At 43.3% G+C, this 15,000-nt stretch overlaps 1 protein-coding gene across 2 annotated transcripts in view; it reads right to left on the minus strand.

The window, feature by feature from the left end:
• The window catches only part of LOC110485549 (zinc finger protein GLIS2), a 39,386-nt gene that overhangs the window by 13,023 nt on the left and 11,363 nt on the right, over nucleotides 1–15,000 (minus strand). Inside the window, exon 1 of one of the 2 annotated variants that reach the window (XM_090195581.1) lies at nucleotides 8,391–8,794. The exons of the other annotated variant lie outside the window; for it this stretch is intronic. The gene's annotated coding sequence lies outside the window, so the exon portion shown is untranslated. Of the gene's footprint in view, nucleotides 1–8,390; nucleotides 8,795–15,000 lie in introns of those variants that run through there. 2 annotated transcript variants of the gene reach the window in all.

Raw genomic sequence — 15,000 nt, forward strand, 5'->3', positions numbered from 1 at the left:
ATCTGGACCCATACAAATCAGCCGGGCTAGACAATCTGGACCCTCTCTTTCTAAAATTATCTGCAGAAATTGTTGCAACGCAGGTAAAACGAAATGTATGCTATTCAATCGATCACTGCCCGCACCCGCTCGCCCGTCCAGCATCACTACTCTGGACGGCTCTGACTTAGAATACGTGGACAACTACAAATACCTGGGTGTCTGGTTAGACTGTAAACTCTCCTTCCAGACTCACATTAAGCATCTCCAATCCAAAATTAAATCTAGAATCGGCTTCCTATATCGCAACAAAGCAACCTTCACTCATGCTGCCAAACATACCCTTGTAAAACTGACCATCCTACCAATCCTCGACTTCGGTGATTTCATCTATAAAATAGCCTCCAACACTCTACTATCACAGTGCCATCCGTTTTGTCACCAAAGTCCCCATACACCACCCACCATTGCGACCTGTACGCTCTCGTTGTGGTTGGCCCTCGCTTCATACTCGTCGCCAAACCCACTGGCTACAGGTTATCTACAAGTCTCTGCTAGGTAAAGCCCCGCCTTATCTCAGCTCACTGGTCACCATAGCAGCACCCACTTGTAGCATGCCCTCCAGCAGGTATATCTCACTGGTCACCCCCAAAGCCAATTCCTCCTTTGGTCGTATTTCCTTCCAGTTCTCTGCTGCCAATGACTGGAACGAACTGCAAAAATCTCTGAAGCTGGAGACTCACATCTCCCTCACTAGCTTTGAGCACCAGCTGTCAGAGCAGATTAACAGATCACTGCACCTGTACATAGCCCATCTGTAAACAGCCCACCTATCTACCTACCTCATCCCCATACTGTATTTATTTATTTATCTTGCTCATTTGCACCCCAGTATCTCTACTTGCACATCTACCATTCCAGTGTTTAATTGCTATATTGTAATTACTTCACCACCATGGCCTATTTATTGCCTTAACTTACCTCATTTGCACTCACTGTATATAGATGTTTGTTTTCTTTTGTTCTACTGTATTATTGACTGTATGTTTGTTTATTCCATGTGTAACTCTGTGTTGTTGTATGTGTCAAATTGCTACGTTTTATCTTGGCCAGGTCGCAGTTGCAAATGAGAACTTGTTCTCAACCAGGCTACCTGGTTAAATAAAGGTGAAATAAAATTTTACAAATTAAAAACTACTCCCCAGTCAGATCAGCTGATCAGGAATACATCTGGGTCTTCCTTGAACTACTCCCCAGTCAGATCAGCTGATCAGGAACAACTCCAGTCTTTCCTTGAACTACTCCCCAGTCAGATCAACTGATCAGGAACAAATCTGGGTCTTCCTTTAACTTCCCCAGTCAGATCAGCTGATCAGGAACAACTCCAGTCTTTCCTTGAACTACTCCCCAGTCAGATCAGCTGATCAGGAACAATTCCAGTCTTTCCTTGAACTACTCCCCAGTCAGATCAACTGATCAATAACAACAGTCTTTCCTTGAACTACTCCCCAGTCAGATCATCTGATCAGGAACAACTCCAGTCTTTCCTTGAACTACTCCCCAGTCAGATCAACTGATCAGGAACAAATCTGGGTCTTCCTATAACTATTCCCCAGTCAGATCATCTGATCAATAACAACTCCAGTCTTTCCTTGAACTACTCCCCAGTCAGATCATCTGATCAGGAACAACTCCAGTCTTTCCTTGAACTACTCCCCAGTCAGATCAGCTGATCAGGAACAACTCTGTGTCTTCCTATAACTATTCCCCAGTCACATCATCTGATCAGGAACAACTCTGTGTCTTCCTTTAACTTCCCCAGTCAGATCAGCTGATCAGGAATAAATCTGGGTCTTCCTTGAACTACTCCCCAGTCAGATCAACTGATCAGTAACAACTCTGTGTCTTCCTATAACTATTCCCCAGTCACATCATCTGATCAGGGACAACTCCAGTCTTTCCTTGAACTACTCCCCAGTCAGATCAACTGATCAGTAACAACTCTGTGTCTTCCTATAACTATTCCCCAGTCACATCATCTGATCAGGGACAACTCCAGTCTTTCCTTGAACTACTCCCCAGTCAGATCAACTTATCAGGAACAAATCTGGGTCTTCCTTTAACTTCCCCAGTCAGATCAACAAATCAGGAACAACTCTGTGTCTTCCTATAACTATTCCCCAGTCAGATCATCTGATCAATAACAACTCCAGTCTTTCCTTGAACTACTCCCCAGTCAGATCAACTTATCAGTAACAACTCTTGGGTGAATTTTTCTATATTTATCCAACTTCAAAAAAATCCCAATGGCCCCACTTCTGCAATTCTGTAGATCTGAATGGAGTAGATAGTATAGTAATCCAAAAGCTAAGTATTATAGTATGGTATGGTTATCCTATCCTATAGCTAAGTATTATAGTATGGTATGGTTATCCTATCCTATAGCTAAGTATTATGGTATGGTATGGTTATCCTATCCTATAGCTAAGTATTATAGTGTGGTATGGTTATCCTATCCTATAGCTAAGTATTATGGTATGGTATGGTTATCCTACCCTATAGCTAAGTATTATGGTATGGTATGGTTATCCTATCCTATAGCTAAGTATTATGGTATGGTATGGTTATCCTATCCTATAGCTAAGTATTATAGTATGGTATGGTTATCCTATCCTATAGCTAAATATTATGGTATGGTATGGTTATCCTATCCTATAGCTAAGTATTATAGTATGGTATGGTTATCCTATCCTATAGCTAAATATTATGGTATGGTATGGTTATCCTATCCTATAGCTAAGTATTATAGTATGGTATGGTTATCCTATCCTATAGCTAAATATTATGGTATGGTATGGTTATCCTATCCTATAGCTAAGTATTATAGTATGGTATGGTTATCCTATCCTATAGCTAAGTATTATGGTATGGTATGGTTATCCTATCCTATAGCTAAATATTATGGTATGTTATGGTTATCCTATCCTATAGCTAAGTATTATGGTATGGTATGGTTATCCTATCCTATAGCTAAGTATTATGGTATGGTATGGTTATCCTATCCTATAGCTAAGTATTATGGTATGGTATGGTTATCCTATCCTATAGCTAAGTATTATGGTATGGTATGGTTATCCTATCCTATAGCTAAGTATTATGGTATGGTTATCCTATCCTATAGCTAAGTATTATGGTATGGTTATCCTACCCTATAGCTAAGTATTATGGTATGGTATGGTTATCCTATCCTATAGCTAAGTATTATGGTATGGTATGGTTATCCTATCCTATAGCTAAGTATTATGGTATGGTATGGTTATCCTATCCTATAGCTAAATATTATGGTATGTTATGGTTATCCTATCCTATAGCTAAGTATTATGGTATGGTATGGTTATCCTATCCTATAGCTAAGTATTATGGTATGGTATGGTTATCCTATCCTATAGCTAAGTATTATGGTATGGTATGGTTATCCTATCCTATAGCTAAGTATTATGGTATGGTTATCCTATCCTATAGCTAAGTATTATGGTATGGTTATCCTACCCTATAGCTAAGTATTATGGTATGGTTATCCTATCCTATAGCTAAGTATTATGGTATGGTTATCCTACCCTATAGCTAAGTATTATGGTATGGTTATCCTATCCTATAGCTAAGTATTATGGTATGGTTATCCTATCCTATAGCTAAGTATTATGGTATGGTTATCCTATCCTATAGCTAAGTATTATGGTATGGTTATCCTATCCTATAGCTAAGTATTATGGTATGGTTATCCTACCCTATAGCTAAGTATTATGGTATGGTTATCCTACCCTATAGCTAAGTATTATGGTATGGTTATCCTATCCTATAGCTAAGTATTATGGTATGGTTATCCTACCCTATAGCTAAGTATTATGGTATGGTTATCCTATCCTATAGCTAAGTATTATGGTATGGTTATCCTACCCTATAGCTAAGTATTATGGTATGGTATGGTTATCCTATCCTATAGCTAAGTATTATGGTATGGTATGGTTATCCTATCCTATAGCTAAGTATTATGGTATGGTTATCCTACCCTATAGCTAAGTATTATAGTATGGTATGGTTATCCTACCCTATAGCTAAGTATTATGGTATGGTATGGTTATCCTATCCTATAGCTAAGTATTATGGTATGGTATGGTTATCCTATCCTATAGCTAAGTATTATGGTATGGTATGGTTATCCTATCCTATAGCTAAGTATTATGGTATGGTATGGTTATCCTACCCTATAGCTAAGTATTATGGTATGGTATGGTTATACTATCCTATAGCTAAGTATTATGGTATTGTATGGTTATCCTACCCTATAGCTAAGTATTATGGTATGGTATGGTTATACTATCCTATAGCTAAGTATTATGGTATGGTATGGTTATCCTATCCTATAGCTAAGTATTATGGTATGTTATGGTTATCCTATCCTATAGCTAAGTATTATGGTATGGTTATCCTATCCTATAGCTAAGTATTATTGTATGGTATGGTTATCCTATCCTATAGCTAAGTATTATGGTATGGTATGGTTATCCTATCCTATAGCTAAGTATTATGGTATGGTATGGTTATCCTATCCTATAGCTAAGTATTATGGTATGGTATGGTTATCCTATCCTATAGCTAAGTATTATGGTATGGTATGGTTATCCTATCCTATAGCTAAGTATTATGGTATGGTATGGTTATCCTTTCCTATAGCTAAGTATTATGGTATGGTATGGTTATCCTATCCTATAGCTAAGTATTATGGTATGGTATGGTTATCCTATCCTATAGCTAAGTATTATGGTATGGTTATCCTATCCTATAGCTAAATATTATGGTATGTTATGGTTATCCTATCCTATAGCTAAATATTATGGTATGTTATGGTTATCCTATCCTATAGCTAAATATTATGGTATGTTATGGTTATCCTATCCTATAGCTAAATATTATGGTATGTTATGGTTATCCTATCCTATAGCTAAATATTATGGTATGGTATGGTTATCCTATCCTATAGCTAAATATTATGGTATGTTATGGTTATCCTATCCTATAGCTAAGTATTATGGTATGGTATGGTTATCCTATCCTATAGCTAAGTATTATGGTATGGTTATCCTATCCTATAGCTAAATATTATGGTATGTTATGGTTATCCTATCCTATAGCTAAGTATCATGGTATGGTATGGTTATCCTATCCTATAGCTAAGTATTATGGTATGGTATGGTAATCCTATAGCTAAGTATCATGGTATGGCATGGTTATCCTACAGCTAAATTTTATGGTATGGTATGGTAATCCTATAGCTAAGTATTATGGCATGGTAATCCTATAGCTAAGTATTATGGTATGGTAATCCTATAGCTAAGTATTATGGTATGGTTATCCTATAACTAAGTATTATGGTATGGTATGGTAATCCTATAGCTAAGTATTATAGTATGGTATGGTTATCCTATAGCTAAGTATTATGGTATGGTATGGTAATCCTATAGCTAAGTATTATAGTATGGTATGGTTATCCTATAGCTAAGTATTATGGTATGGTATGGTAATCCTATAGCTAAGTATTAAGGTATGATATGGTTATCCTATAGCTAAGTATTATGGTATGGTATGGTAATCCTATTGCTAAGTATTATAGTATGGTATGGTTATCCTATAGCTAAGTATTATGGTATGGTATGGTAATCCTATAGCTAAGTATTATAGTATGGTATGGTTATCCTATAGCTAAGTATTATGGTATGGGATGGTAATCCTATAGCTAAGTATTATGGTATGGTTATCCTATAGCTAAGTATTATGGTATGGTATGGTTATCCTATAGCTAAGTATTATGGTATGGGATGGTAATCATATAGCTAAATATTATGGCATGGTAATCCTATAGCTAAGTATTATGGTATGGTATGGTTATCCTATAGCTAAGTATTATAGTATGGTATGGTAATCATATAGCTAAGTATTATGGTATGGTATGGTTATCCTACAGCTAAATATTATGGTATGGTAATAATATATCTAAGTATTATGGTATGGTAATCATATAGCTAAATATTATAGTATGGTAATAATATATCTAAGTATTAGGGTATGGTAATAATATATCTAAGTATTATGGTATGGTAATCATATTGCTAAGTATTATGGGATGGTAATCATATAGCTAAGTATTATGGGATGGTAATCCTATAGCTAAGTATTATGGGATGGTAATCCTATAGCTAAGTATTATGGGATGGTAATCCTATAGCTAAGTATTATGGTATGTTACTGGGCATGAATAAAATAGCGTGACCCAGATCCAAACTGCTTTTTCTCAGTAGCCACAGGCAATTAACTGTAACATTGAGACATGGCTCTCTGTGCATATTTCCATCAACTGGGTTTGTTCAGAAGCAACTTTCTCACACGCAACAAGAGCTTTCACACATGTTACATACACACGTTACACACACACATCATTCTACACACACGCACAGAGGCCTTTACACACACATCATGTTACACACACACACACATACACGCAAATGTTGCACACACACAAGAGCTTTTGCACACACATATTTGTTACACACATAACAAATGGATGAGTGGGGGGGATGAGTACAGGGCAGAGTATGTGTTTGTTCGCCCCATACACTTCCTCACTGAGCCATGGGATGGGGTCAGCTGCTCTTTGTAGAAAGAAGCCCCTCTCTGCTTCTCTCAGAGAAGCCTTTGTCCCCCTCTACCTCCCATAGAGAAACAGACTGGGACAGTGTGGTGTGTGTCTGAATGAGATAATTGTGTCTCCCTTGGGCCTCCCATGTTCGACACACATCTACACTCCCCTCTTACACTCCCCTCTACACTAAAGTCTACACATACACCCACTCACACTTGTCTCAACAAGCCCACTTGCTATCTCTCTGTCTTTCATCCTATTCCTCTTGTAAATGTGCAATTACACACACACACACTGTCCCATTTTCTCATACGCTCAGACACACACACGTCAGCAACTCCCTGTACAGTACAGTGGTTATGTGAGAGAGAACCACACATATGTTAGGGCTGCTAAACACTAGTGGAAGACTAGGGGAAGATCCACCCCGTCTCACAGCATGCTGCGAAGAGTACATGTCTGACCTGTCAACCAAACGCTCACTTAAGATGCCCCATACACACAAACACTCACATTGTATGCACACACACACACATATACTGTATGAACGCACACATACACACAGTATGCATTGCACTCACGCACACACAAATGTGTACGTACACACTTGCATATGCGCACACACACAGACCCCACCCCCCCTTTCCAGAGTCAGCAAAAAAGGTTTGACCCAGTGAACTCCTTAGTGAGCGTCAAATCCTGACTCCAGATTTATGTGAGTGACTGTGTGAGGTCAGAGTCTAACACGGATCTGTCAATGACATCAGTGTGTAGCTGGTGGTGAAAGCTTGGACAGAAGAGGTCAGTGACAGTTAGTTCAGGTGCTGAGGAGGGAGACGTCACTATACTACACCAGCTGCAGCCAGCTTCAGAACAACACACACACACACACACACACACACACACACACACACACACACACACACACACACACACACACACACACACACACACACACACACACACACACACACACACACACACACACACACACACGGTTTCATTTATTTATTCACAAAGGCAGCATTTTCATCTACTGACCTCTTTCATTATCAGCTCCACATTAATGTCAACGAAGAGTAACAGGGCTATTAGAGCCATAAAGTCTGGTATATTAACACATTTTTACAGTAAACCCACTGAACTGGAATAAGTGTAAACCTGTTGGGATACACACTGTAATTGTATAATACAGAAAATATCTCCAATATGCAGTAATATAGAACAGACTCCTCACCACAATGAAGTCAGTGTTACAGTTAGTTACACACACGGTAGACATACAGTACACACACACACACACACTTCTCACTGCGTGCCAACTCACCACAGTGGCTCTGCATTCCATAAGAACCTCCCTAAATTCTCACACACACACTGCTATTCAGAGTATTGTTGAGGCATGCACATATACCACCATATGTATGCACACACACACACACACAACACACACACTCACGGCACCCCCTTTTCCTCAATGACCTCCCTTTGGGCAGAATGCCCAGGCCCCCTTACTGATCCCCCGCCACCCAACACACACACACACACACACTGCACCACAGGCAGTCACACCCCCTCAATACCCCATAGCTCTAGAGTACTGTATGTCTCACACACACACACACACACACACACACACACACACACACACACACACACACACACACACACACACACACACACACACACACACACACAGTGGTGTATCACACACCCTGAGATGAGAGATTCTTTCCTCCTCAGACAGGAAACCTTCGTTTCCACGGCGCCCTGAGCTGGCCTCTCTCTCCTCTGTACACGCCTCTCCCTTGCCCTCTTTCACTCCTTCTCTCTCCCTCCCTTCTTCTTTCGCTCCTTCCTGTGGCGTTCCTTTCCTCTGTATCGTACCCCCTTTAAGCCTCTCCCTTGCCCTCTTTCACTCCCTCTCTCTCATTCTTTTTCCTGTGGCTTAATTTCTTCTCCAAATCCTCAGATGTATCATAACCCCTAACGCCTCTGTCTTTCCCTTTTTCACTCCTTCTATCCCTCCCTCCCTTCCTGTGGCTTGCCTTAACTCTCAACTCTATCATAGCCTCCTAACGCCTCTCTCTTGCCCTCTTTCACTGCTTCTCTCGCTCCTCCTTCTCTTTCTCTCCTTCCTTTCCTCTCTCTCCCTCTCCATTCCCTCACTCCCTTTTTCTCATAAACTCCCTTTTTTATCATAAACTCCCTTTTTCTCATAAACTCCCTTTTTCTCATAAACTCCCTTTTTCTTGTTTTTTTCCTCTACTATTCTCTACTCTTTTATTTCATCCACTCTCTCTCTGTCTCTCCTGCTGTTTGTCATAAGACCGGTCCTGAGCCCAACCTTTCCTTTACATGTCTCTCCTGCTGTTTGTCATAAGACTGTTTTTTCTCTTTCATTTTGTTTTTTAAGGGAATGTCTCTTCATACGTTTGTTAGTTATGTCTGTTCTGACTTTCTGTAAAACTTATATTCTTCTATTTCTTCCTCTTCGTCGCTCTCTCTCGTCAAATTTCTCCATCCCTCCATCCCACTATGTCCTTATAAGGCATTATGCAACAGCATATGCACTTTCTCTCTGTGTCTAAAAACCAAGCCTTTATACATGCATATAATGTTGCAATGGTATTGCATAAAGCCTTATAAGGACGTAGTAACGATAATGCTGTTGATCCGTTTTCCACCTTCACAGCCATTGAACTCTGTAGCTGTTTTAAAATCCCCAATGGCCTCATGGTGACATCCCCTGAGCAGGTTCCTTCCTGTCCTGCAGCTCAGTTCAGAAAGACGACTGTATCTTTCTTGTGTCTGGGTGGTTTAATACATCACCCTCGGCATAATGATTCAGTTGACCATACTTAAAGAGATATTCCATGATTTATTTGCTATTGTTACCCATCTACCAATCACAGCCCTTCTTTATGAGGCTTTCAAAAAGGTCTTTGTAGTTGAATCTGTGCTTGAAATTCAATACTTGACTGAGGAACCTTCTTAAGCCAAATTTGACTCTTGAACTAATGTGGGTTTGTCTATGGGGTGAATACTTTTGAAACACCTATATTTTAGTTATTTCATTTTTTATTAATGTTAACATTTATATCATTTTCTTTTCACTTTGACATAATGGAATATTTTGTACATATCATATCAATCACGCAACAAAATGCGAAATGTGAATACTTATGATACTCACTATAACTAACAAATGTATGGAGAAGAATTGACAGAGAGGGCGAGAGAGAGTGAGAGCGAGAGAGAGAAAAGAGAGAGAGAGCGAGAGAGAGAGTGAGAGAGAAAGGGAGAGGGAGAAAGGGAGAGAGAAATGGAGAGAAAGGGGAGAGAGAGAGAGAGAGAGAGAGAGAGAGAGAGGAGAGAGAGAGAAATGGAGAGAAAGAGAGAGAGAGAGAGAGAGAGAGAGAGAGAGAGAAATGGAGAGAGAGAGAGAGACAGAGAGAGAGAGAGAGAGAGAGAGAGAGAGAGAGAGAGAGAGAGAGAGGAGAGAGAGAGAGAGAGAGAGAGAGAAAGGGAGAGAGAGAGAGAAAGGGAGAGAGAGAGAGAAATTGAGAGAAAGGGGGAGAGAGAGAAGAGAGAGAAAGGGAGAGAGAGAGAGAGAAAGGGAGAGAGAGAGAAATGGAGAGAAAGGGAGAGAGAGAGAGAAATGGAGAGAAAGGGAGAGAGAGAGAGAAATGGAGAGAAAGTGAGAGAGAGAGAGAGAGAGAGAGATGGAGAGAAAGGGAGAGAGAGAGAGAGAGAGAAAAAAAAAGGGAGAGAGAGAGAGAAAGGGAGAGAGAGAGAGAGAGAGAGAGAAGAGAGAAGAGAGAGAAAGGGAGAGAGAGAGAGAGAGAGAGAAAGGGAGAGAGAGAGAAATGGAGAGAAAGGGAGAGAGAGAGAGAAATGGAGAGAAAGGGAGAGAGAGAGAGAAATGGAGAGAAAGGGAGAGAGAGAGAGAGAGAGAGAGAGAGAGAGAGGGAGAAATGGAGAGAAAGGGAGAGAGAGAGAAATGGAGAGAAAGGGAGAGAGAGAGAGAGAGAGAGAGAGAGAGAAATGGAGAGAAAGGGAGAGAGAGAGAAATGGAGAGAAAGGGAGAGAGAAATGGAGAGAAATGGAGAGAAAGGGAGAGAGAGAGATTGCCTTCACTGTACAAGGAAGAGAGCTGAACTTGGACACCTGTTGTAGTACTGTGGTGAGAGAAAGAGTGAGATAGATAAGAGAAATACAATAAAGAATTCCATTCAAACGAGAGAGGGAGATTGAAAGGGGGATAGAACTGGTAGATGGAGAGAGAGAGAGAGACGGATAGTGAGTGTATAAGAGAGAGGGAGGAGAGAGAACGAGAGAGAGACAGAGAGAGGGATAGTGAGTGTATAAGAGAGAGACAGAGAGAGGGATAGTATGTGTATAAGAGAGAGAGACAGAAAGAGAGAGAGACAGAGAGAGGGATAGTATGTGTATAAGAGAGAGAGACAGAAAGAGAGACGTAGCCTCTCCTCCCCTTCCCGTCCCTCAGAGGTACTTTCCCTTTACTTCTCCTACTCTGTTCTCCTCCCTCTCTCCTTTCCAATCAGCTCTCCCTTTCTTCATGTGATGCAATCTCAACACTTCTCACTGCAATAGTTGAGCCTGCTGAGTGTGCCATAGACACTGGCGTCTGCAGACAGAGGGAGGGGAAAGGAGAGGGAGGGGTAGACAATGAGAGAGAGACAGAGAGAGAGAGAGAGAGAGAGAGCGAGAGACAGACAGAGAGAGAGACAGAGAGAGAGACAGAGAGAGAGAGAGAGAGAGAGAGAGAGAGAGAGACAATGATAGGAACAGAGACAGAGAGACGGAGAGAGAGAGAGTCTGAAAGAGAGAAATAGCAGGACCTGGGCCAAAGTTATTTTTTGTTTTCGTTAAGTTTTAGCGACCCTCATCCTTCAGTCTCCACCCTAAAACGTTTCCATCTTTCCGACTCAACCAACTTTGAAATTCACCACTGTGACTTCCAATATGCAGGAGGCAAGCGCAGTCAACGAACGTACTTTACATTATTACTTCTGCTGTGTTTCAGCTGTAAAACTCTGAGAGAACAACCTTTTCTATTTTAGCATCTCAAACAACTCTTATACCGACATAACCCCATTCATCACAAAGTCCTGGACTAAAAGGCCTTTAAATGGAGAATCTCCATAGAAAATGCTCAGGACTAGACTTAATCTGTGTCCGGGTAACCGCCCCGACAAGTTATTTATCCTATGGAGAAATGCATAGTGCATGTTTGTCTGTGTGCATGTGTGGGGGGGGGGGGGGGGGGGGGGACCTGTCACGCTGTATTACAGCCCTTCAGAGAGAGAGAGGGCGGGGGGGGGGGGGGGGACCAGATGTGTGGAGCTGCTGGAGCAGACAGGGGCTCAGTCCTGGGATATCTGGCCTGGAGGGGAAATGCTGCTGCTGGGGTGGAGGAGGGAGATGAGGGGGGGTGGAGGTGAGGAAGGGAAAAGGCAGGTGTGTGTATCTGCATGCAATGTTTGTGAGCTGATCTATAGGGAGAGAACACACACTAGTGGGGAATTGAGGGAGCAGTTTTTAGGATGGTGGAGAGTTTAGGGAGGGGGTGGGGGTGTGGAACAGGTGTGTGTGTGTTTGGGGGTGACATATAGGGAGAGTGAACAACTACTGGGGGATTGAGGGGGTAGTTTGGGGAGTGGAGGGTTTAGGGGGTAGTTTGGGGAGTGGAGGGTTTAGGGGGTAGTTTGGGGAGTGGAGGGTTTAGGGGTAGTTTGGGGAGTGGAGGGTTTAGGGTTGGAATGGAAAAGGTGAAGGGCGAGAACTTTGAGAGGGGGGTGGAAGAGAAGGGGGGGGTGGAAGAGAAGGGGGGGTGGAAGAGAAGGGGGGTGGAAGAGAAGGGGGGTGGAAGAGAAGGGGGGTTGGAAGAGAAGGGGGTGGAAGAGAAGGGGGGTGGAAGAGAAGGGGGGTGGAAGAGAAGGGGGGGTGGAGGAGAAGGGGGGTAGAAGAGAAGGGGGGGTGGAAGAGAAGGGGGGTAGAAGAGAAGGGGGGGTAGAAGAGAAGGGGGGGTAGAAGAGAAGGGGGGTAGAAGAGAAGGGGGGGTGGAAGAGAAGGGGGGGTAGAAGAGAAGGGGGGGTGGAAGAGAAGGGGGGTGGAAGAGAAGGGGGGTAGAAGAGAAAGGGGGGTAGAAGAGAAGGGGGGTGGAAGAGAAGGGGGGTGGAAGAGAAGGGGGGGTAGAAGAGAAGGGGGGGTAGAAGAGAAGGGGGGTAGAAGAGAAGGGGGGGTAGCAGAGAAGGGGGGTAGAAGAGAAGGGGGGGTAGAGAAGGGGGGTAGAAGAGAAGGGGGGGGGGGGGGGTAAACTAAAAGTTCTCGAAGCCATTACACATTTCAGACGGCCCAGCTGGGACTGGGACTGGGACTGGGACTGGGACTGGGACTGGTACTGGGTTGGAATGAACTGGACTGATGGTGGAGTGGGGTGATGGGTGGGAAGGGAGAGGAGAGGAGAGGAGAGGAGAGGAGAATGAGAATAGGTGGGAAGGGAGAGTAGAGGAGAGGAGAGGAGAGGAGATAAGAGAAGAGGAGAGGAGAGGAGAGGAGAGGAGAGGAGAGGAGAGGAGAGGAGAGGAGAGGAGAGGAGAGGAGAGGAGAGGAGAGGAGAGGGAGAATGGGTGGGAAGGGAAAGGAGTGGAGAGGAGAAAGAGAATGGATGGGAAGGGAAAGGAGTGGAGAGGGAGAATGGGTGGGAAGGGAAAGGAGTGGAGAGGAGAGGGAGAATGGGTGGGAAGGGAAGGGAAAGGAGTGGAGAGGGAGAATGGGTGGAAAGGGAAAGGAGTGGAGAGGAGAGGGAGAATGGATGGGAAGGGAAAGGAGAGGAGAGGGAGAATGGGTGGGAAGGGAAAGGAGTGGAGAGGGAAAATGGGTGGGAAGGGAAAGGAGAGGAGAGGGAGAATGGGTGGGAAGGGAGAGGAGAGGAGAAGGAGAATGGGTGGGAAGGGAAAGGAGAGGAGAGGGAGAATGGGTGGGAAGGGAAAGGAGAGGAGAGGGAGAATGGGTGGGAAGGGAAAGGAGAGGAGAGGGAGAATGGGTGGGAAGGGAAAGGAGAGGAAAGGAGAGGGAGAATGGGTGGTAAGGGAAAGGAGAGGAGAGGGAGAATGGGTGGGAAGGGAGAGGAGAGGAGAGGGAGAATGGGTGGGAAGGGAAAGAGAACAGAGGATATTGGAGAAGAGGAGGAGAAATAGAGCAAAACTGTACAGTTCAACAGTGTTGGTAGGGGAGAATGGGTGGGAAGGGAAAGTGAAGGGAGGACATTTTGGAGAGGGAGAGGGAGAGGGGAATGGGTGGGAAGGGAAAAGTGAAGGGAGGACATTTTGGAGAGGGAGAGGGAGAATATTGGAAAAAGAGAAGAGAAGGAGAGCACACTGTTCCAAAACATCCTAATACCTCCAGTGAGACACAAGCACACACACACACACACACACACACACACACACACACACACACACACACACACAGACACACACACACACACACACACAAACACACTAATGCGTAATAGGAGACAGGAAGAGGGCAAAACGCTAAACAGCCACAACCAACAGCAATTAAGACTGTGAGGTGACGCAATGTGAAAAAACAGCCACAATCTAGTGTGTCTGTGTGTGCGTACGTGTGTGACGTGTGTGTGTGTGTGTGTCTGCAACCCACTGGGTTGGTTCTCAAAATACACACTATTGTTTCACTCTCTCCCATCTAGTAGTATCCACCACTCTCCTTTCCTTCTCTCCCTCTGTTTCCTACACTCCATCCTGTCGCTCCCTCTGTTTTCTACACTCCATCCTGTCGCTCCCTCTGTTTTCTACACTCCACCCTGTCACTCCCTCTGTTTTCTACACTCCATCCTTTCGCTCCCTCTGTTTTCTACACTCCACCCTGTCGCTCCCTCTGTTTTCTACACTCCATCCTTTTGCTCCCTCTGTTTTCTGCATCTGGGGATGTGACTTCTAGCCCTCTCATCTGGGGGCACCCCCCTCCTCCCTCCCACCACTTGGCAGCCAGACAAGGTCAACACAGAGAAACCTCTTTACCCCTCTATCCCTCACTCTCTCCTTTCACTATATCCCTCTTTCTTTCCCTCTCTCCCTCCACTCAGATGAGAAAAAGTCTGATCCTTTCATCTTGCCGTTCTTTGCTGAGAAAGAGAAAGAAAGAGAGAAAACAATTTGAAGAGTTAGAGAACGAGAGAACGAGACAGTAAGTCCAAGAGAGAGAGAGAGAGAGAGGACGAGGGACTGAGTGAGTGGGAGAGAGTGCTTTGAACCCTCAGGAATTCATTTCCC

Source organism: Oncorhynchus mykiss, chromosome 13, assembly GCF_057628025.1.
Source record: "Oncorhynchus mykiss isolate SJ-2025 chromosome 13, ASM5762802v1, whole genome shotgun sequence".
Taxonomy (NCBI): Eukaryota; Metazoa; Chordata; class Actinopteri; order Salmoniformes; family Salmonidae; genus Oncorhynchus; species Oncorhynchus mykiss.